General features: G+C 44.5%; 1 long non-coding RNA gene across 1 annotated transcript; it reads left to right on the forward strand.

Moving 5' to 3' along the window:
• The first annotated feature begins 3,559 nt into the window (after nucleotides 1-3,559).
• Nucleotides 3,560-23,487, forward strand: LOC308428682. Its single transcript, XR_013975303.1, has 3 exons — nucleotides 3,560-3,643; nucleotides 19,459-19,574; nucleotides 23,404-23,487. It is a non-coding gene; the product is annotated as an uncharacterized lncRNA (long non-coding RNA).
• Nucleotides 23,488-23,963: the final 476 nt, after the last annotated feature.

The raw sequence follows: 23,963 nt of genomic DNA on the forward strand, positions 1-23,963 counted from the left end.
GGACGGAGACCCCAGCCTAAGACACGTGCAGGGTAGATTTTTAGGTATTGCTCCTCTCATAAAATGTGGATGGTCAAATCACAAGGTCAGCTCCTGAGAGGCAGTCCCCCTCACCAGCGCCTTCCAAAACTGTTTGCACTAGGCTAGTGGCCACTCCAGAATAAGATGCCGATGTGCCTGATAAAGACAAAAAAAAAAAAAAAAAAAAAAAGCAAAGAAAAGTGAGAGGTGCAGAATTGGAACGTGCACACTTGGGTGGTAAGATGGCTCAAGAAATGTGCCAGCGTCTGACTGGTTCCCTGTGACCCACGTAATGGAAGGAGAGAATTGACTGCAGCGAATTGTCCTCTGACCTCTGCACACCTGCACACAAAATAAAATAATAAGAAAGAGTAAAGGGAGAAAGAACCGTGGGAGTTGGCTTACAGACAATTCCGCCAGGCCTATTTCCTATTCCCTCTCTTCCACCCCTTCTTCCCACGTGTTCTGCAGCCAGACTCTTACTTTCTTTTCTTCTTTCTCCCTTTCGGTCCTTCTCTGTACCCCCTTCTTTGTCTCTACCCCTTTCCAGGTCCCCTCCCCTCCTACCCCACCACCACCCACACCTGCCAATAAATCTTTACACTGGGTCTGTCGCATGGCTTGATTGTTTAGGGGGACGCCTTAGCATGGGTCCTCGGAGATGCTCCCTCCTCCCACATTACACCCGCTTCACAAGACCCAACAAAGGGTGCGTTGAACCTGTGTTAACAGCGCTTCCTTCCTTTTAAGCACCGAGCGAAACCTGTGCCCAGCTCTCCTCACCAGTCTTCCCGGGTTCGGGGCCCTCCTGTCCGCAGGAATTCTCAAGCGCCAGATCAGGCCCGTGGTAATCCCCGACCCAGCCCCAGGAATTGAATTCTATAGTGCCCCTAGCCCAGGCCTGCAGGTGCCTCAGCAAAAGGCTTCTGAAACCTGCTTGTTAGCCTTTCCCTTTCACTCTCCTCTGAACTAGCCTGTGGTCCTTCTGGAGATGAGCTATAGAATGTGTCCGGGATAGGGGAGGAATCAATCAGCGGACCGGCCGACAAACGCACCACCGCATCGGCCTTCCTGCCAGCCTGCTAGCAACCTGAAAGGCAGAAAATAATTAATTGTCTTTCTGTTTCCAGGTCTTCAGTCCTGTTGTCCCCATGGCCACAGCTTGTCTATCTCTGCCAGCGGCTCTCCACCAGGGAGCTGTTTTGCTTCCCTGGAGGACATCTGACAAAGCCAGAGATTGTTTTAGGGTGACACCTGGGGTGGCAGGGTACTGACCTCTAGAAAGAAGATGCCAAGGATATTGTTGACCATCCTACATGCCAGACCAGCAGGCACAAAAATGATCCGGCCTGAAAGAGCAATGGTGACCTGCCCACGGTGACCATCTTCCCTCTAATGCTTTTGTGGGCCTGAAGGTCCTGTCAGAAAGTTCTTGCATGTGCCTGGCACATCAACTTCTAAGGTTGTCATAATCTCCTAGGTGAATTGAGGTAGAAATCTCTCTCTAATAGCCTCAGAGCCACAGGCTAGGCAACCCCCCATACCTCCCTTGCTGATTTCACACAGCCTTCTGCTGTGTTCTCACCTTTTCCTATGCAAACCCATTGCCAGATCTGGAATATCTACATATATGGCATGATTTCATTTCAGAATCTCTCACTAATTATAAAAAAGTCCTATTACCACAAACAAATACAAAATAGTTTTTTAAAAAAGGAAAGAAAATCTTATACCAAAACCAACCAAACAAAAAACCCTCCGAAGTTGCATGTAGATTTTCAACCCACCACACCCTAGGGAGAAACAGCCTTTGGGCTGGGAGTGGTGACAATGGATGTTTTGAAATACATAACCTAGTGTCTGCTCTTAACTCCTAAACACCCAAGCATCTCTGCGGGGAGGAGAAAGTAACCTCCCAAGCTTCTCTACAAGAGCCACAAAGGTGAGTCCTACCCTTGCAGCTCTCTGTGGCTGAGTCTAGATTCCAGATGGTTTGATCTTCCTCCCATGCCTTTCCTATACAGACCCTTTCCCCCAGAAAGAATGCTAATAAAACTAAAAACACCAGGGTCCACCAGAGTCCATGATGCCCAAGGCAGGGTTCTTAGAGGCAATGTCTTGCTGTTTTCATGGTGGTGATGTTTTGTTTTCTCGGTGGCGGTTATTCTGAGATATGATATTGTTATATAACCCAGGCTGGCCTCAAACTTGCCACCCTCCTGCTTCCCAAGTGCTAAGATTACAGCTATGAGGCCCCCATGATGGCCCCAGTGGTAGTTGTAATTTAGGTCACAGCCACCAACTCATGTAGACCCCCCCCACTGGAAAGGTACACCCCAAATTTTCTTCCCTCAAACCTCTTGGAGCTTGTAGAGGACTACTGTCAAGAAGAGAAATAACACTGGTCACAAATAGCCTTCTGCTCTGTTCACAGGGGCATGGTGCCAGAAGCCTACCCAGCCTGAAGTCATCACATCAGAGAAACCAAGGGAAGGGCCATTGAGAACTCAGGGAGGGAGAAATAACCACAAGCCTCTTACCAGTCATTCAAGTAATCTCAGCCCAAAGCTCTAGAAGTATGCATGGAGAAACTTTTAGTTAATTTCACTGTTGGCCTTCAAGCCTTCTAGTTTGTGGCCCAGACATCATGGAGGAGGGACCAGGCATACCTAACATGACCTCCTCAATCCTTGGCTGGTAGGGATCAGAAATGGTTTTGCAGCACAACTTGTGGGGTAGTTTGTCAGACAAGAGAGAACTGAACCGGGGGAGAAGGGGAGTCTCATCTTAGAATCCGTTGTTCCTCTTCCCATTGTCACTCTTTGGATCTCCATGTTAGAAAAACAGCCCCATAGGAAGCAGAGAAATTAGATGCTAGCAGCTTTAATTAATCCTCTGCCCTGCCGCAGTTTCTTGAATCATTTATACGCTGTTGCCCAAGGAAGTGGCTGCTGTTCTCCCTAATTTAGGAATAAGAAAACCTTGACTTATAAGGTTTGACAACACCGGCCAGGAAGACACATGGGTATGAAGCTCTGCCCTTACCCCTAGCCTCTCTGTTGTCCCTAAGCACAGTGTGTCCAGAGTGACCACCTAGATTATCTTTGTCTAAATTACATTTTCTGCAAGTCTGTGTTCTTAAGGAAACAAAATTAAAGTGCTGTTGAAAGAAGCCACGGCAACTCGGGAGGATTAAGCATGTCAAAACATCCCTAGGCATGTTTTCCCAAGATGGCACAGGCTGTTCATTTGCTTCTCTTGTGAGATAGTTTTATTTTGAAGCTCACGGCAAATATCTTCCCTGACAGTAAAAGTGTCTGCAAGGGACTGGAGCCTGTTCCCAAGTCTGTCCCCTGTGAGAAACAGGATGGCAGCAAGTTTCCTGGGGGTGGGGTTGGAAGGGCGCCTAGTGGCTGCTGGCTCTACAAAGTCCCACCATCCCTCCAAGAGGTTTTCTGTTCAGATCCCCTGGTGGCAGCTGTCCAGAAGGAAAATCAAAGTAGCTTGTTTGTCACGTGGCCTGTGAAACAGAGCTAAAGAAACAGCAAGAGCACCCCATCACAAACAGCCCACTGGACCTCTGATGCCCCAACAGTCAACTCCAGCTCTGCAAGGGAGAAAGGTAATATCTGCTGGGGTGATTGTTCCTATGTTCTGTCCCATCAAAGTGTGTGGGGAGGCGGCTTACTGCAAAGCACTTGGGTAGGTCAAGCCCAGAGGCACTGGCTCAGAGAAAGGTCAAGAGTAGCCTTAGGTCCTATCTCCCCTTCAAGGACTCCTCCCTCACTCTCTTATTACACAGTTCATGTCATTTTTATCCAGCACCTTGTGTCTAGCTTCCTAGTGAAACATTACAAGGCATACTAAAAGCAAAAAGCCCAGCTAAAGAAGACCAAGGAAGCCTAGCTCATTGAGTCAGACCAAGAATCTAAAGGGTCTCTGATTTATACAGGAAGGCACATGCTAGGTGGATAACGTAAACAGACATGAAAGTTTTAAAATAGACCAGAGATTTAAAAAATAGACTGTAATGGGCGTGGAAATGCTTTTAATAAACATAGCTAAAGAAACAATAGTAACTTTGATGAAATGCCTCTAAGAACTGGAAAATTTGTGATAATACTGAGCAGAATATACAAGATTATAGGTCAAATAGGAAAGAAGAGACACTACAATAATGAGAAAAAGAAAGAAGGGGGAGGGAAGAGAAGGAAAGAGGGGAGGGGAAGAATTCGAGGTTGTAGGAGGACTTGGAAGAGGAGGTGGTAGAGGAGAAGGGCATGGAGGAGGTGGAGGAGGAAGTGGATGATGTAGAGAAGGAGGAGGAGGTACAGGGGGAGGAGAGGGAGGAGGAGGAGGAGGGAGGAATGGAAGAGAAGGAAAGGAGGTGGAGGAGACAGAGGAGGAATAGCAGCAGCAACAGCAGCAGCAATAACAGAGATTCTTAAAATTAATATTAGTGAACCACGTGTCCAGGAAGGTCAGAGAAGACTAAGCAAAATAATTCCAAAAAAAAAAAAAAAAATCACATTCAAGAACATTATGTTCAAACTGTCAAAAATCAAAGATAAAGAAACAACCCTTTACAACTATAATGTACCCAAAAAAAAAAAAAAAAAAAAAAAAAAATGCTATTGTGGATACATATAAGAGCAAGAACAAAACTAAGGCTGAGAAATCCTGCCTGACCGTAACTGCTGGCAGCATTTTGGTGGCTAACTTTCCAGAACTGTCCCTGCTACGTGGAAAGATAATTGTTGTTAAATACCACTTGATATCCATTGCAATGGAACTCCGCCCCCAACCAAGAGCCAAAGACCATTTGCTGCTGCTGCTGTTGTCAAACAACAGAATGTTGTTTGTGTAAAATGTTGCCGTGTAAAATGCTGCTGGCCATTGAAAGATTGCACAGCATTTTCTCACAAAGCTAAAACATTCTCCCCCATGAGACAGTTACACACCGATATTTACCCAAACGAGCGGAAACCCTGTGGGGGTTTTAGAGCAGAGGTGTTCTGCTCTCTCCTGCAATAGTGCGATGTGACAGTTCGCAGGGGTCAAACCTGTAGAGTGTGAAGAAGGACCCCTGGTAAGCCATGCGCTTTAGCTGATAGAGCTGTATTGTTGCCGGTTCCTCAGTGCTTGGAAACGTGCCACAGTGGTGCAAGACACAAAGGCAGGAGCAGTGGAGGAGAAGAGCACACGAACGCTTTGCACATCTATCCCGTACTCTATCAATCTAAAGCTGGTCCCAAAGCATGAAGCTTATTAATTTACTCTTTGAAAAATCTGCGTTTCTCATTTATTAAATTAAGAGTACATTTGCAGACATCAAAAGCCTCCTGAAGCATCTTTAATATTCCATTAAATTAGTGTATCTTAATTTTTCTCAGCCCGTCTCTTACAGTTGACTTTTAAAAATGATTCAAGGGATGAGGCTCTATCTCAGCGGTAAAGCAATTGCAAAAAACGTGAGACTAAGTGTAATTCTGAGCACTGAAAACAGATTACAAGTAGAACTGGTGTAGTGATATGTACTCCTACTCCCAGTTCTTGGAAAGCTGAAGCAGGAGGATTTCTGTGAGTGTGAGGCTTACTTGGATTATATAGTGAGTTCAAGGCTCGCCTGGTACATATAACAAGACCCCATCTCAAAAAAAGTAATGTACACACACATACACACACACACATACACACACACCATACACCACACATTACAGCACACACATACACACACACCATATACCACATACCACACTACATGTACACATACACACACACCACATATCACATTACACACACCACACAACATACTACACACACACATACACACACACCATACACCATACACCATACACCACACACCATACTACACACACACATACACACACACCACACATCACACTACACACAAACAAGCACACACATACCATACACCACACATCATACTACATATATACACACACCATACATCACACACCACATTACACACACACACCATATACCACACATCATATTACATACACACACATGCCATACACCACACACCACATTACACACACATACCACACACACACACTACACCACTCATATGATACACACACACACCACACCACACATCACACCACACACACACACACACACACACACACCACACCACACCACACCACACCACACCACACACACCACACACATCAGCCCTATATCTGCCTCTTTTGAAGGAGAACTGCTTTCTGAGACATCTAAACTTTCACGATTTCCAGCGATCACCTAGCCAAAAAGTACCTGGGTCATTTAGAGAGACATACTTCTTCTCTATGGTGGGATAGGACTTTGGCACTGCATTACATTACTAATTGTTTTAACTTTATACTGCAGTGGCTCCTAAATATACATTGTCCAAGCAATGCCACAGCCTGGAGTCTGCCTGAATCTGTGCTTTCCAGACTAAAGGCTGGTGATGTCTATGTTGGAGCTGTTACTTGTGATTACCGGACCTGGGAGGATATGGTTGTCTCCATTTGTCCAGTGTCAACCATGCTCATTAAGTTCCCATGACCACAAGCTACTAATAGTAACTAGGGACCTAAGACTCACACCAAGGTACTCTACTTCAAAACCATTTGCTATGCCCCCTCTACTAAGCCACCTATGATGCTCAGCTTCTCACTGCAAGTTGCTATGGAGACAGTCACCAACCCTGAGTGAGTGCCATTCATGCCAAGCAGATGGAGAATTTTAATTTAATCTGTTCTTCTAATAACCACATGAGATGATTTTCAGTTTTATTTTCAATTGATACATATGGTTGTACATATTTATGGGAGATGATATGATGTTCCTCATACATGTATATATGATATGATGATCAACTCAGAATAGATTTTCTTGATTAGACGTTTTATGTAGAAATAATCAGAGACCTAAATGTAGCCAAGAGAAATACAGACATCTCATATATCCTTCTCCCAGTTCCCGAAATGGCAAAGTGAAATGAAACTGCACTATAGTCTCACCGACATATTGACAAAGTTTGTATCCTGATACTGGGGTGTCCTTAACCAGCCCTTTGAAGCTGTAGCCACTCTGTTCCAACCTCATTCCCATTTAATTCTGGACATCCATTAATATATCATCTATTTCTATACCGTTTCGTATAAATAGAGTCTGCATATAGATCTTTGGGGGATTGCTTTATTCCTCCTCATCTTAATTGCCTAGAGATTATTAGGCTGCCTTTTATTAATCATTCATTCCCTTTTATTGCTGAGTAATACTCCATGGCATAGATATACCACAATTTAATTGTTCACCCAATTGGACATCTGGAATGTTTCCAGTTTGGAAGGTATTATAAAAGAGCTACCATAGAAGTATATGTTACAATTGTTGTCTTTTTTTTTTTTTTTTTTTTTTTTTTTTTGTCTTTAATTGTCCCTGTGAATTAAACACAAGTACAGCTGCTGGCTTGGATGCTAGCTGTGTGTTTCTACATCTTTTTTTAAGAAGCTGCCAAGCTGCTTCCCACTGTGGCTGTACTATATTGTGTTCCCACTAGCAGCCCAGGAAAGACTTTGTTTCTCCATACCACCTCCAGCCATTGATACTGTTAGTCATTTTTGTCAGCCATTCTGATGGGCATGTGTCCCCTTGCTGCAGGGACCAGACGAATGTCCACTTCATAAAATAAATTGCTCAGATCCCTCCTCCTCTGTGCTTTCTAGCAGAGAAAATGTATACAATTGCTATTAATAATTCCTTAAGGGCTGGAAAAATGGCTCAGCAGTTCAGAGCACTAACTGCTCTCCCAAAGGTCCTGAGTTCAATTCCCAGCAACTACACGGTGGCTCACAACCATCTATAATAGGATCTGATGCCCTCTTCTGGTGTGTCTGAGGATAGCAACAGTGTACTCATAACATAAAAGAATAAATAAATATTTTTAAAAGGATAAAATAATTCCATAAATTATTTTAAGATTTTTCCAGCAAAACTTGGAAGATGTCTTTTTTAGGGAGAGGGGGGCTTTAGCTATAAATTGGAACCCCTCAGTTTTACCGGGCTATTCAGACTATAACCCTCTTGTTAGGTGGATAAAGGTGGTTTAGATTTTTTTAAGGTGGTTTGTTTTGCCTCTGCTGTAAAACATGCATAGAGTTGGTCATGCAATTCTTTGTTGGCTTCCTGACACTTACAAGGTCGAGTAATTGCATTTTTAAAAAAATTCTTGATATTTAGCTTGTAGTTTTCATTGCCTATTTTTTAAATTTTTATGTGTATGAGTGTCTGCCTACATGTAAGTATGTGTGCCATGTGTATGGCTGTGGTTCATGGAATCCAGAAGAGGGCGCTGAATTCCCTGGATCTAGGGTTACAGGTGTCTGTGAGCCCCTGGGTGGGTGCTGGGTTCGCAAGAGCAGCTGGTGCTCTCGACCACTGAGCCATTTCACTTCTAAAATGCCAATTTTGCTGCTATTTTGAAAAAAACAACAATTTGTTTAAGCAATTTTTCTGAAGTGAGTGTGTGTGTGTGTGTGTGTGTGTGTGTGTGTTTTAACTTCATGAATTTCAAGTGTTTATTCCCTTCTTTCTGTTTTCTTTGTTTCTTCATTGGTTTGTTTTCCTCATCTAAATCTCGGAGGTGTCTTCATCACAGTGATGACCATTAATCGAAGGCTTCCACATTTATTTTGAAAATCTATAATGATGGAGGGACACTTACTATGGCACACATGTGGAGGCCAGATGACAGCTCTGTAGAGTCTGTTTTCCCCTTCCGCCTTAGTGTGGTCACACTCAGTCCACTAGGCTTGCACAGAAAGTGCCTTTCCACACTGAGCCATCTTTGCCTGCACACTCTTTGTTTCTAATCTGCGCAATTCATATTCTAAACCTCCTCTTAGCACATTACCTATTTGTGGCAGCTTCACTGAGAATGGCCCCATACTCGGTCTCTAGGTGGTGGAACTGTTTGGGAAGAATTATGAGGTAGGACTTTGTTGAAGGCTGTGTGTCACCGAAAGTGGGCTTTGAGGTTTCAAAAGCCCACAGCATTCCCAGTTAGCTCCTCTCTGTCTGTCTGTCTGTCTGTCTATCTCCCTGCCCCCCCTTCTCTCTCTCTCATGCTAGTGTCTCAAGATACAAACTCTCAGCTACTGCTCCAGCACCATGCCTGCCTGCCTGCCATTCTCCCTAGCATGATAGTCATGAACTTTAACCCTCTGAAAGAGTAGGTCCCCCACCTCCCAAACTCTTTCGTCTATAAGTTGCTTTGGTCATGATGCTTTATAACAGCACTAGAAAAGCAACTAAGACACTATTTCTCTTCATTTGAGACATTTTTCTTTTCTTCAATCCCTTTTCTTGGACCCACTGGTTAGTTTCAGATGCATGGCTTAGGTTCAGGATGCTGAGATTTCTCGGATGTATTTTTGTTGTTGATCTCTAATTTTACTCCACAGTGGTTCTACTCTGAATGCTTTAACTTCTCAGCTTGTTAATTTTGTTTTCAGCCTGGATTTAGGGTCCATTTTGCTGTAAGGCCTGTGGGCAACTGCATGTATTCTGCTCTTGCTGGGGGGAGGTTTCTATAATGTTGGCTACCTCCTGCCGACTAATATTACTTTTATATTCTTGCTCATTTTCTCTCTAGCTAGTTAAATAAATTATTGAGAGAGGTATATTGATGCCTCCACCTGTAACTGTGGACTTTCCTATTTCTATTCAATCAGTGATTATTTCATGTATTTGTGTCTGTTGTTTGGTTCATGCACAATAGAATTATGTTGCATTGGAAACCTGGCCATATCAGAGTGCCCCTATGTTTCTCTGGAATTTTCTTTCCTCTTGACTGTTTCCCATTAATAGACACACTCTAGTTTTCCTTTGCTTTATTTTTGTGTAATACAAACTTTCCATCTGCTTCCATGTTCACTGCTTTGACCACATGGCTGTATAACCATCACCACCAAAAGAATTTTTACATTTTTCCAAGTTGAAACTCTGAAACTGTTAAACAGCAACCCACTTTGCTTATTTCTCCGGCTTCTGGCAACCATGGTTCTATTTTTCATTTCTAGGAACTTGACTCTTGTAGGCACCTCAGGTAAGTGAAAGTAAATAGTACTCGTTCTTTTGTAATTGGCTTGTTTCACTTAGCACCTTGTCCTGGAGTCCTACCCATGTTGTAGCAGTTCATAATTTCTTCCTACAGTTAACTACTATCTGTGTGTGCATGCGTGTGTGTGGGGGGGTATGGTATGTAGTGTGTATGTGTGTGTGTGTGTGTGTGTGTGTGTGTTGTATGGTATGTAGTGTGTGTGTGTGTGTGTGTGTGTGTGTTAGCAATGGTAATTCTACTGGGAGTAAAGTGTTTCTGTCCTTTCACTTCAGATTGCCTTTATCATGATTATTTAACAGGAAGTGTTTATAGGTAGTGTATAGTTCCATTTGTTTTTATTCACTATTTGTGATGGTTTGAATAAGAAATGCCCCCCATAGGCATGGGTATTTGTATACTTGGTTCTCAGTTGGCAGAGCTGTTCCGGGAGATTTAGGAGTTTGTGGTCTTGTTGAAGGAAGTAAAGCCCTGGAGTGAGTTTGAGACTATATAGCCTTGGCCTACTTCTGGTTAGCTTTCTCTGTTTCCTGCACACTTTTAAGTATGTGAGCTCTTGGGCCTTCTGCTCCTGCCAGTATGGCTTCTGCTTGCTGCTTTGCCTCTATGCCATCATGGACTCAGTCCCTCTGGAACTGTAAGCCAGAATAAACCCCTTCTACAGTAGAAAAGTAGCTAATGTGTTCATTCAGCTCTTCTTTTAATTGGCATTTTAGAGCACTTATAGCTATTAGCATTGCTAGGATCAGGTCTGACATTTTGTTTCTTATTTTCTGTCTGTTCCCTGTGTTGTCATTATTTTTCTTAATTCTTTTCATTTTATGTATTCACTCATTTGGGTAGTGCTGTGGGCATGTACATTCATTCTACCATGCATGTGTGGTGATCAGAGGACAATTTGCAGGAGCTGAAACTCTCCTTCTATGTGTACTTCAGGGACGGACTAGGGTCAGCATGCCTGGTGGCAAGTGCCTTTACTTGCTGAGTCATTTCACTGGCCCTCAGAGTTTTTCCTTCTAGAGGACTCTTTGAACATTTTATAGAATTCCACTTGGATTTATGTATCATTTTCAATGTATCTATCTTTTGGTGTAGTATTTTAGTAGTTTACTGTAGACATTTCATTATGCATAGATGACTTATGGTTATTGGTGTCATTTTGGCATAAAGTTTAGCATAAACATTATGCATAAAGTCCATAAAGTTTAGAAACACCATATCCCCTTACATTTCTTTACAACTACTCCTTATAAAATAGCACTGCTTTAAATGTTTCTTCTATATACATTTATAATTGTATTAAATAGGTGTGTTTTTTTACTTCAAACATCAAACACAATTTAGCAAACTATGAAGAAAGCAAAAACATATTGTAATTATTTACATTTTTTTTCAAACCATATTTTTTCTCTTAATATTCCAAATTTTCTTCTTTTATAAAAAGTGAGATCCTTTCTATATGGGAAGTTTCCTCTGGCCGTATTTTTGGACTATTTGCCTGTAGTAAGTTCTGTCAACTTCCCTTTCTCTCAGAATGTCTTTATTTCCTTTCATTCATCTCATTACCATTAGGAGAGGCTAAAAGTCCTGCTATTCACTAGCACAGGGTGGAAGAACACATCATCATTCTTAGGTGGAGACTGAGTCCAAACTTCCTGTTCCAATTCCATGCACAGTCTAGGGTGATGGCAGGTCTTTGTCAGCCATCAAGGCCAAACACTCTCCCTCCATGTGTGGCACACTCTGTGGAGACATTAGGTTCTTCCTCCCAATAGTAAGGGCACAGTCTGGATTTTTCAATTGGCCTTTGCTCCCAAGGATATAAATAGCCCTTAGCTTTTCTTTATTGTCCTTCTGGAGTAAACATGGTGTTGTCCAAAAGATCCTGCTGTGGCAAGGACCTTTCCCTAATGAATAAAGATTTCAGGAAACCAATCACTGGGCGAGGAGTAGGCGGGACTTCTGGGTCAGAGCAGGGAAGAGAAGAGGAGAAACAGGACTTGTGGCCTTTTTGGATGAAGAGAGAGCTTGGGGGACAAGATGTAATGAACTAGAGGGCCCCGGTTAGGTGGCAGATCCTCCAGGATTTGCCACTGGAGGATTTAATTTAATGTGGCTTACTAATTATGATGTTAGTAGTTGCGCCCAGTGATTGAGTTACCTGTTGATTCTAAACTTTTTGTGTGGTATTTTCCTTCACACAACGACTCAACGGGATTCCAGAGAAAGGTACAGTGACAAGGCACCTCAACCAGCCACAGATTTTGGTGTGTGGGGCTGGCATGGTAGCGACCCGCCATGGAAACTTAGCAAGTTGGGTGGAGAGATTTTAGGGCAAAGGGTCAGAGAGTCTGCAGAGATGAGAACACCCCGTCAGCGACATGTGGCCCACCAATATTGGGCGTAGTGTCAGATGGTGCTTTTTTTAATTTATTATTTTCCACAACAGGTGGTACCCAATGTGGGACTCAAACCCACAACCCTGAGATTAAGAGTCTCATGTTCTACCAACTGAGCTAGCAGTACAGTTACAAGACTCAAGAGACCCTGCACTCAAAGGAGGGGTGTCATCACAGTTACCATCTGTGAATAGGACTTCTCAAATTATTTTCTGTTAATAAATTGCTTTGTATAAGCAAAAAAAAAAAAAAAAAAAAAAAGTCTGTTCATCACAGATATGGTTTAACGGGCCAAAGAAAGTATTCCAGCCCTCTACTCAGTAAACCAGTAAGAGTATCAGGACTAAGTTCTGGAGCATGGGGGAGAGTACTACTTATAGATGAGCCTCTCTTAGGCAATGAAAAGTCCATCCTAGCATGTTTCTGACTCATAAAAATGAATCTCTGAAACTTCCTATTCAACCCGCAGGCAGCCACACTGAAGTCTCTTCTCTTCTCTCCATCAGTGGCTTAGTGCTTACATAACTCACAGCAGGGTCTCTTGAGCCTTGTAACTTTCTGATCTTCCTGAGTCTTGTAAGTTTTATGTCCTTCCTGGGTATCTTGAATTTGATGAGTTCCCCCAGACTCCTTCCTCCTTCTGGGAGGGAATATTTCAATTCAGAGGAAGTAGTTACACAGAAAATCAAATGCCAGTGAGTGGAAATTGCATTTAGAGATGAATAGGAGAAAGAATATTTAACTTCATCTTCCCTGAAGAAGAATTCTAAGGAAATAGTTTTCAGCTGAGAGATTCTTTTAATGAGGCTGGTAAAAAATAGTATAATCTTGTTAAGTCAAAATCAATATAAAGACTATAGGTATTTTGTATAGCCAGGGGCATAAAAATAAACATCAGCATCGTCCACTCTGTTCTGAGACATTAGCAGTTGTGCCATTTAATACAAAAATTCCTCTGTGACAAGAATACTTCTGAAAAGCTACATTTGGAATAAAGAAGAGAAAGAAAAAAAGATAGGATCTTACTGTGTATTTCTGGCTGGTCATGATGCTGACCAGGCTGGCCTGGAACTCACAGAAACCTACCTGCTTCTACCTCCTTAGTGATAGGATTTAAGGCTTGTGACCCCCATACCTAGTTAAAACAGATTCATCTATCTTTCTTTTTAAATAATGTGCATATGTGTGTCTGTGTGCACATGTGAGTACAGGCCCATGTGCACACATCACAGGTCACAGGTACTGTGGTCACATGTGCACTGGACTCTGCACACAAAGTCCAGAGGAAGGCATTGGATACCCTGGATCTGGAGTTATAGTCAGTGCCTTTTTTTTTTTACTTTTAACTTTTATTCTTCTTCATACTGAGGTTAGTTGTGCATTTGGAATTATATATGATATGTTAATATATACATATATAGCATATGTGTGTGTGCATATATATAATCATAACTTTGAGTGGAGATGACCAAGAAAAAGATAAAAATACTTTTAAAACAGACCATGGCAGTCACAAGTTTCACCAAGTATGACATTACAGGCACTAGGAATACAATGGGTCGTTTGGTCATCAGAGATTAATATCATTTTCCTAGGGGTGCTTGTTAATAACTGGTTTCTTCTTTAACAATAAGCATCCTTACATACGCAGGTGTGACAAGGAAGCTGAAATGTTATGCCACACTTGTTTTAGCTATCCATCACAGGTAAGTCATTACCAGTTAGTGGCCTGGTTTGGCGGTTTTAATTTATTCCTTCAGATGATTGACATGATTTCCTAATGTCCTCCTTTGAACAGATCCCAAAGATCAGTTTAGAATGAGACGTACTTGGTGAACCATTCCTGATGTGGAGAGCCTTGCTTCTGTGGGGCTTCTCTGAGTCGGGCTGGTTCTCCATCTTGGGCCCTTGTGGCAGTTTTCCCATCTAGTAACTGGGTGAGTTCGTAAGGCTGGCCACAGCTGGAGCTTGGGTCCAGGCTAGGTGACTTAGTTATGGGAGGGGCACTGATCCTGAAGTTCAGGTCTTTGCTCAGAAAGTTCTTTGCATAGGAGGCAAGGTTTGGCACAGTGACCACTCGGCTGGGTACTTCCTCCATCCTCTTCTTCTTGGAGCTGGGCCTGGGCACCACAGAAATCTGCCACCACGGCCTGCATCTTCTTCGGATGTTCCTGGTAGAGTGCCTTTCTGGTCCTCCTCCAGCAACACCCAGTGCTTCCTCCATGCTTGGGAGGGGGACGCCTCTTGCATGCATATTACATTATCTTATAACGGCCCTGAGTCCTGGAGCCATGGTAGTATTGTCTCGTTGTCAGGATGCAGCCATCGCTAGTTAAAGCACAGCACAGTCTGAACTATTCAATGTACTCGTCTCTTCTGAGTCTGACTCCAGATCTTAGGAGGCTTGTGGGGAGAGAAGAGTCCAACTTTAGATCTCAGAGGCTTATTATCAGGTTTGAACCATCTGCTAGGTGCTAGAACCCAAAACCAGGTCCTCTGCAAGAACAGTACAGGCTCTTAAAATCAGAACCATCTCTCCAGTGCCAAGAAAAGGTGAATTTGATCTTCACCTTTAACATACCCCAAGAAATCCTCACAGTAAATGCTCTGAGTAAAGAATGAGCCCAGCTTTTCAATACAATGTTTCCCAAATTAAACCCAACAGAAGATTCTTCCCTAGCCAACTAATGACATCTTGTCATAGCAGCCACTTCAGAAATACTGAGAGAACTAGTTCAGGACTCAGACCCTGTAAGGGAGGGAACTGGTATCTCCCTACATTTTAGGAAGAGGTGGGCAGACATTCTGTCCTAATGGAACAGGCCCAGCAGGACTGAGAGAAGCAGTAATTCTTTGCACTTTGTTGACTATGGTGACTTGTAAGCCTTTATTTTAAGTATATATATAAAACATCATATATATACTGATATATGATATATACATGAACACACACATATACACATTACAAGAGGAGAGTATTACTGTCTCCATTTTGAAGGTGACATGGTCTAATAAAATGTAGCATTCTTACAAGAGCTGGACTGACTCCTATTGCCTGGAGCTCCATTCTGCCAGGAGTGGGTGTAGCCTCCCAGGGTTCCAGCCTTCCAGGATCGATATCCTAAGTCCTCCCTAACCAAAACCACTCAAGTAGCTTCTAGTCGATCACTTGTGGCTCACTTGCCCACAAGGCTCTGCTGGGATGGTCTTCCTGCTTCCCAGAAGCCTTTGTTCCATGGAAAACAACTTGTTTTCCAGAACAGAACCTCTAGGGAGGTGAGGGAAACGAGAATCCTAAATACAGGATGAGGATCAAAATTAGTCCCTGACCCTCACTTCCTCCTCAGTCACTGCAGGCTGCGGTGCACGGCAGAAGAGGAAGTGGCCTGCAAGTGGCTTTACTAAGAAGGAAAGAGCAGCATGTCCCCACTCCCAGAACCATACAATGGACATTTGTCTGCTGTGCACTTCAGCAATCAGAAGAGAAAATGACCACTCACTCTTGTTTGGGGGACAGTTCGGTATGGGGGCAAAAGGTCGCCCCAGAAAATAAGGCATGGATGACCCTGTGAAAATGAAGCATTTGTCCCAGGGAGATTATCTGAAAGATGCTATTTATCTGTCTTCTGGCCATCACAGCCCGCCTTTTTCCTATACACAATGTGAGGAGTAGCAGTTCTTTCTAGAGGAAAGAGAGAAAGGACAGTAAGGAATTTTACAGTTGACATCACTGGTCTGACCTGCTTTTCCAGGAAACAAAATCAATGTGGCCCTGCAACTAGTTTTTTGGTTGTAGCAACTCTTTTTGACACCGAGGACGCTGAGATTTTATAGTCTGAACTGTGCCCCTAGGTTCTAGGCCTGCCTGGAACTGTAGCTACGGATACTAACTATAACCCGCAAGGGAGAACAAACAGTACCAGCTATTTATTCTCTAGGCTGAGTTCATTTTTACAGTTTGACCAGGAGGGGTTGATCAGATGTGGGCCGAGTGTAGATTTGATACGCAGGAACATCAGAAAAACACATATGTCCAAAGCAGCAGACCCAGGCAACAGCCGTCTCTGTGGTCAGACCAGGCCCAGCATGGGAGCCCTGGGCGTCTGGAGGACCCTGGAAGATCCAATAAGAGGAAGCCGCCATAGGAAATATCAAGCAGAGCCTAGGCCAGTGGCAGGCACTTAGAGTAACCGGTCCTTGGGTGGAGCCAGCAGGAAGGAACGGGAGTTGTCACAGCGGTGCCTTCTCTGTTTGGTGCTCCCTCCAAACACTACACGGAAGTGTGCAAAGTGCAAGATCCTCTTCCTCCCCTGCCCCTAGGTCATTGTCCCTCTGGGTTAATTTCCAGGTTATTGGAGCAGAGTGTAAGATCGCGGGCTCCAGAACCAAGTGATCCAGTTCAAACCCACCCTCTGTCCCAGCTGCGAGGCTTTGACTGCAGCTGCCCCCTCTTGTCTGCTTGTTCAGGCACAAAACTGGGACAACAGCGGTGTCTGCGCTCTGACTTAACGCGCAGAGAGGACACCACAGAGGCCAGGCACGGTTCTGTGCCCACAGCCACTGCTTTTATTGCCTCTGACTCCCCTTCCAGTGAGTAACAGCAGACCGGGCAGCCCTGGTTGCTTCCTTCGGGGAGCTGACAGACTGAAATATAGAGTCCTGCAAATGTAGAGACGGACATGCTGGAGCGATGCTGCCCATGTGGACATTTGCAGAGAGAGGGGACTCCGGTCAGTGGAGATGAGGAAAGAGTCACCCAGAACTGTGGGTATCATAGCGTGCCCCACCCCCCCTCACTCAGCTGAGTCCTCTGAAGAAAGCTGGACAAGCCCAATGACTCAGACTCTTGGGACGGAGGTCCTCTGAAGCTGTACACACAAGTGTACATGGACAGACATTTGAATGCTATATAAAAGTTAAACATTCAAACATTACAGAATAGCAACAGGAAAAATAGATTTCCTATTAAAAGTATCTCTTTTTTTTTAATCCATTGAATGCAGAAATTCTCCATCAGATTAAAGGGGCACCAGGGTTGGCAGAAGCCAGGGACTAGTTGGAGACAGTTCCGTTAGCATTCCCATCTATAAAGTGGATAACACTGATTTCAGCTTCAGGGGCTTGCGGCAAAGTTTAAAGGTAATATAGATAATGTTCAATGAAGAGAAGTTCTTGTTACTTCCCATTAGTACCTCATAGTCAGGCTCCTCATCTTGACCACGGACACAAGCTTCCTTATGGACCCAAACTGTTTCTCCATTTCTCTATCATCCTGACAATACGGCACAGAAAACCAAACTTGAGACGATAATTTATATAATGACTAGTTTATATTCATTCCATAATTCAACTGTTTAAGCCAAGCTCTGCTGGGTGGTCACTCCGCTGAGCTTAGTCTCTAGAGATGGGGAAGGGTTGAAGAGAGAGAGGCCCCATGCCTCTCCTTAGCCACATCTGGGCTGATTCACTGGAACTCAAGCCTGGCAGGGCCCTTGAGCAGAGTTCCAAAGGCCGCTGGAAGCCCAGCCTTGAGACTCATGTGTAAGTCACTTTGACCACACCCTCTCAGCTGCAATGGTAAGGCCAGCTCTGAATGGTAAGGGGCAAAGACTCAAGAGAGGATGGATTAGTAGCCTGGCTTTCAATCTACCACATCTAAGTTCCTAATGAGACCAGTTAGTTAGAGAAAGAGAAATGAACAGCAATGGCAAGAAGAAAGAAGGCCCAGTTCCTGTCCTCATGGTCACAGGCAAGGATATTGACATTTCAGGTTGCTCAATATAAGCAATATGAAACTTGGCTGCTCAAGCCATTAAGTGTTCAAACATTCCCCGAGGTACAGTAAAGAGACTATGTGCCAATTGGGAAATAAATCAAGATGCTCCCCCTCTGGAGCTCTGGCAAGGCAGATGAGTCTGGATTTATTGAGGACGCGAGGCCTCCTGACAGGAGGATAATTACAGGCTTCAGCACCATTAATCAGCAACCCGATGCCAGCCAGGGGAGTCTATAAACCTCTAACTCTTCCTCTTCAAATTGACTGGACTTAATGCAATTATTTAAATTCCATATTCTTGAGCATTTGGCCTAGGAGAAAGTAGGAAAAATACGTCGAAAAGAGGCGTTTATGTCTTTTGTTAATTGTCTCCTCCAGAATATCATTTATTAATCTCTCAATAATTCGATGAACCTTCTGTTTTACTCTCTCTCTCTCTCTCTCTCTCTCTCTCTCACACACACACACACACACACACTCACACACACCTTCTATCAGGTAGACTACCACCAAGGATTTCCAGCTGTGATATCAGAAAACTCAATTCAGTGATTTGTGTGCGTGGGGCTAGCATGGGGCTAGTCACACACCTACATGCCAGGTAGATTTCATGGATCCATTCCTCTAAATAGATAAAACTGTTCTATGTGTAGTGATCTTTCCACAGGGTCTGTATCCTTACTTTCCCTCAGTACCAAGTCAAACAGCCTTTTCCAGGAGGAACGTCCCAACCATTGACTGCTGGAGTCCCAGGGTCAGGGGGTTCCCATGTTTTCTACTTCTCAAAGCTCTCTTGGCATGCCCTTTACTCTTGAGATGGTTGATGGAATATTCTCCTTTGCTTCAAAATCCTTTGTTCAGGAGCCAAATGTAAAGGATTTGGCTGCAGAATTTGTGGAGAAAGGAAGTTCAGCACAAAGGAGCAGGTCCGTGCCTGTTAGCATCTCTGCTTCTGGGGCATTCTCCTTCCCCGTCTTCCATCTACCCCACCCTGTGCCTTCCAGCAAAGCCTGGGAACCTCCTTGAAGACGCCACATCAACTCTTGTTGATCTTCCGACTGCTCAGCTCTTCCCCTTGCTTGACCCAACAAACTTCATCTCCACGAGCAACTTAACCTTCTTTTCCTTATCGTTTTCTCAAGCAGAAATGCAATTCTTCCTTCTGGACCAACAGAAAACAATGCATTGGATTCCAGTCACCTGCCCACTCTGGCAAGTGATGTGCGGGCTCAGAGAAATTGTCTTAGCCCCATCCCTTCAGGTAAGGAACCACATCCCAAATCACAAAAGACATTTCGTGTGTGAATGCTGACCTACTCTTTCTGATGTTCTAACATATTGGAAATCTATACATCTCAAAAACACTGCTTCTATGCCATATCCTGGTACAATCTGATTCTGAAGACCTGTGTAAAATTAGGAATTCTGTGCTTTTATAGGCTGCTACTTCTCCCCCGGGTGGTTGTGACTGTGGATCAGCTGCCTGTGCCTTGCAAATGCTGCCCTTCTACATGACATCTGGTGAGGAATTCAGGAAAGTCTCAGGTCAGGTTACCATCTCTATTAGTTTCTACAGCTTCAGGAATAAATTACCACAAATTTGCAGCCTTGCTCACATTGGCCAAAAAGGTACACACAAGCCTGATACCCATTAAGAGATGTGTGGATAAACAAAATGTGATATATCAAGACAATTAAACCTTTGAAAGGCAGAAAACGTTGATGTATGTTATGGTAGGAGTAAACCTCATGGACATTATAACCATAATAAATGGAATAATGTGATTGCAAAAAGACAAATATTAAGTTCTTCCAGTTATATGAGGTACCCAGAGCAGCCAAGAGTTGAAGGAAAAGGTAACACAGAGTTTAACAGAACTAGAGGAGGGAAAGGTAAAAGGCTTCTTCGGTGAATATAGAGCTTAATTTAGGGATGACAAGGAACGTCGAAAGATGAACAGCGTCAATACAACAGCACACATTCGGCACCACCAAAACTGTGAAAGTGATTGGTGTCATGAAGTTTGTGTGCCTTGTGCTGCTCAGATTCGCTTTTGTTTTGTTTTAAGATTTGTTCATACGTTTTATGTATGGGTGCTCTATCTGCATGTATACTTGCATGCCAGACGAGGGCATCAGAATGCATTACAGATAGTTAGTTATGAGCCATCATGTGGTTGCTGGGAGTTGAACTCAGGACCTCTGGAAGAGTAGCCAGTGCTCAGAATAGCTGAGCCGTCTCCCCAGCCACCGTGCTGCCTAGTTTTATATCAACTTGACGTACACTAAGAGTCATTCAGGAAGAAGAAACCTCAGTTGAGAACATGGCCCTACCAGATTAGCCTGTAAGGCTTGTTATTTATTTGTATTGATGATTGGTGTGCAAGGGCCCAGCTTCTGTGAGTGGTGTGACTCATGGGCAGATGGCCCTGAGTGTTTTCAGAAAACATGCTGAGCAAACCTTGAAGAGCAAGCCAGTAAGCAGCACTCCTTCGTAGTCTCTGATTCAAATCCTTCCTCTAGGTTTCTGCTTTGTGCCCTCACTTCCCTCATGAGGGAGTGTGAATTCCTGAGATTTGTAAACTGAAATAAACCCTTTCCTCCTCAAGTTGCAGGTAGGATTAAATTAAGGTCACAGTGTTTTATCATGGCAATAAGAACCCTCACTAAGACATGCATGCTCTAACACACTGTCTTTATATCAGCCCTATGAATGAATTCTCTCACTGTTCTGTGGGTTAGATGTTGGCCACCAGTGCTGCAGGATGCTATCAAAGTGTCAGGGCCTCTGGTGTGTCTACAGGCTCTGGGGAGAGTCTGTTCTTGGCTCTTTGGACTCTGCTGGCTGCTAGTATTCCTGGCTTGTGGCCACTGCTGTCCAGTGCATACCTCATTCTCACATCACCCCTTACTCTGTATGCTGCTTCTCCTGGAAGCACATGTGTGCCCCAGCAGATAATGCAGGATAATGCCTCCATCTTTAGGATCTTTAATTTAATCCTGCCTGCAAAGCCCCTTTCACCTTACCAAGCAATAGCCACAGGCTCCAAGGGGTATGTCCTAGGACCATAATGCACACCATCTGACAGGATTCCCAGAGAGGGAAGCCAATATGGGGAAAGAGAAGAGAAAGACAGAAAATCACACACGAGTGTTTGGCAGTGGGGTGGTCCTCTCCCCAGCTTCCTGGTGTCATGACATTGCCACCCTATGGAAGCATTCAGCTCAAGACTGAACCATTTCTCAGGGTGGCTGAGATACAGCCAGAATATTGAGGTCATCTTCCTAACCTCACAGATCACGGCTGAATAGACAGGAACCCACGCACACTATGGTCATGTGGTCTGGGGATGAAGAGGATGCAGGAAGGGATTATATTCCTACTCTGACCACTTGTATCCAACCAGCATCACCCAGCTCCGCAGGACAGAGAGCCAAGGCAAGCTCTCACTTTGTACCAAGAAAGTCCTAGAATCCTGTAAAGGTGAAGGACTCCAGGTGAAGCTGGACAGACCCGCCATGCTATGTGGTCTTGGACATCACGTCCCTGCGTCTCCTTTCTACACTCGGAAGTACTGCTGCCAGCGGTGTCTACTGTGTGGGGTTAAACATTGTGAGCTTGAGAGCGGCACAATGCTTCCCGGACGGAAACACACAGAAAACCAGCATTCTCAGCCCTGCCTAGGACCTGAGCTGGGCCTGCCCCACCAGGCTCCTTCCTTCCCTGCCCTGTGGAGAAAGGACGAGCAGGGATGTGGGCTTCAGCTCTGTTGTTATCTGTAGCTTACTGAGAGGCCTGGTTAGGACAAGGTTTTTGTACTACCAAGAAACTCCTGAGGTAGTAACATCTGGACCCTTTTAGTCCTGGCCCTTTTCCTCCCCAAGAAACCTATCAGTCTGCATTAAATCAGAGGGCAGGTGGGGCTCAATATAATTGCTCCCCCACTGCACACACACATAGCACCGTATCAGTATCACTATCAACTTGGGGGACCCCCGTGTAGTTGCTCACCTCCCCCACAGCACCATATCACTATCAACATGAGTCCCAATGGGCTTCAGGGACTGTGCTGTTTGGCTTCTTTGGAACCTCTCCACCAACCAGCCTCACCCAGCACCCACTGCCAGTGTGGGCTAACAGCCAGACTGGATAAAGCGGGAGTGAGCCTCTCGGTGGCCCAGGCCTTCTAGGGGGCTCTCTTTGAACAAGAGTGTCTTTCAAATCCAACTGTGGGACAGGCCTGCCATTGTCCAAGCTGTTTAAAGAGCTTTAGAAAACAGGACTGGTGTGACAATCGCCTGACTAACATTGACTCTGGAGGTCACAAGCTTGGGGTATCCACAGGGAAACCATTGTGGTCATAGGCACCCAAGGTCCGACAGTGGGTGGGTGAGGGAAGCTCAAACCCAGCTGGAAAAAAGAGGCATCTCCCTTCTGTAGAAACCCTTAATAGAGGACACAGTACCACCCACTACTCTTCCTCCTTGGGAGAGGGGCTAGAGCTTTAGAAAAATGTCCTACAAGTCTGCCCCAAGGCTACCCACAACATGGCCTGCTTTCAGGACCAGCCTACCCATCCCCACCTGGCATCATAGTTCCTGCCCTGGTTCTGCCTCTCCCTTGGTTTCCAGAAAGGATGGAGGGGATCCAGGCTGCCAGTCTCCTCAGCTCCCTGCTGCTTCCTTGCCAAGGACTTGCCTGTGCCCACAAGCCTGGCCCAAATGCCAGCGGCCAGTGAATACGGGTTCAGAATCCCTTCCAGCTCATGACACTACACCCTCTCTGTTTATCACAGCTTGGCAATATCCCAAAAATATCCCAAAATTCTTTAGAGAGAGAGAGAGAGAGAGAGAGAGAGAGAGAGAGAGAGAGAGAGAGAGAGAGAGAGAGGGAGTTCTTCAGACAAAGCAACGTGCCTGGAGCAGACTAGACCTGCATATCAAGACATCACTAAACGAATATGTATTCCTACCAAGCAAGTGAACTCATTACATTATTTTCCCATTGTCTTTGGCTTTCGTTTTTTTTTTAAATGTGGTTTTGGGGTGGTGTTTTTACTTTGTTTTTGTTTCTTTGGGTTTTGTTCTAGGAAGTGAGAGCATTGAGTCCATCCCTCCCTAAGGCACACAGCTGAACCGGAGATCCTTGGTACCACATCCCTGCCTGCCCACCCCCAAGTCCCCTTATCCTTCCTGCTCACAGGATGACAAGCTCCATGAAAGTGCAAACGTGACGTCTTATCTGAAGGACTCTGCTTCCATGAGGATCTCTTCTCTCCTCTGGTCAAAGGGATTTCCTCAGGGATGCTGAGGGGGTTGGTCAGATCAAGCTAAAATCAGCAACAGGTACAGACTGACCAGGGTATCTCCAAAGAGGTGAAGTAGAGAGGGCGCCCAGGCCTAAGGCCTGCACTGGTGCTGAACCCGCCTCTGAGGCAGGGAGAAGCTCAGAAGCAGCCCTCTGCCCTAGCATACCAGGGGACAAGGTCCTGCCCATTGTTAAACGATCTGCTCTCCTGTGTTTGCTTTCCTTCTTTTCTCTCCGTTTTGCAGAGGGTATCTTAAGTGGCCCAAAAGAATGAGTTTCTCTATGACCTTTTTGTACAATCATATAATGCTCTGACTGTATTTACCCATGCACTGCCCTTTC

The sequence above is a fragment of the Micromys minutus genome (assembly GCF_963924665.1).
Source record: "Micromys minutus genome assembly, chromosome: 13".
NCBI classification, from domain to species: Eukaryota; Metazoa; Chordata; class Mammalia; order Rodentia; family Muridae; genus Micromys; species Micromys minutus.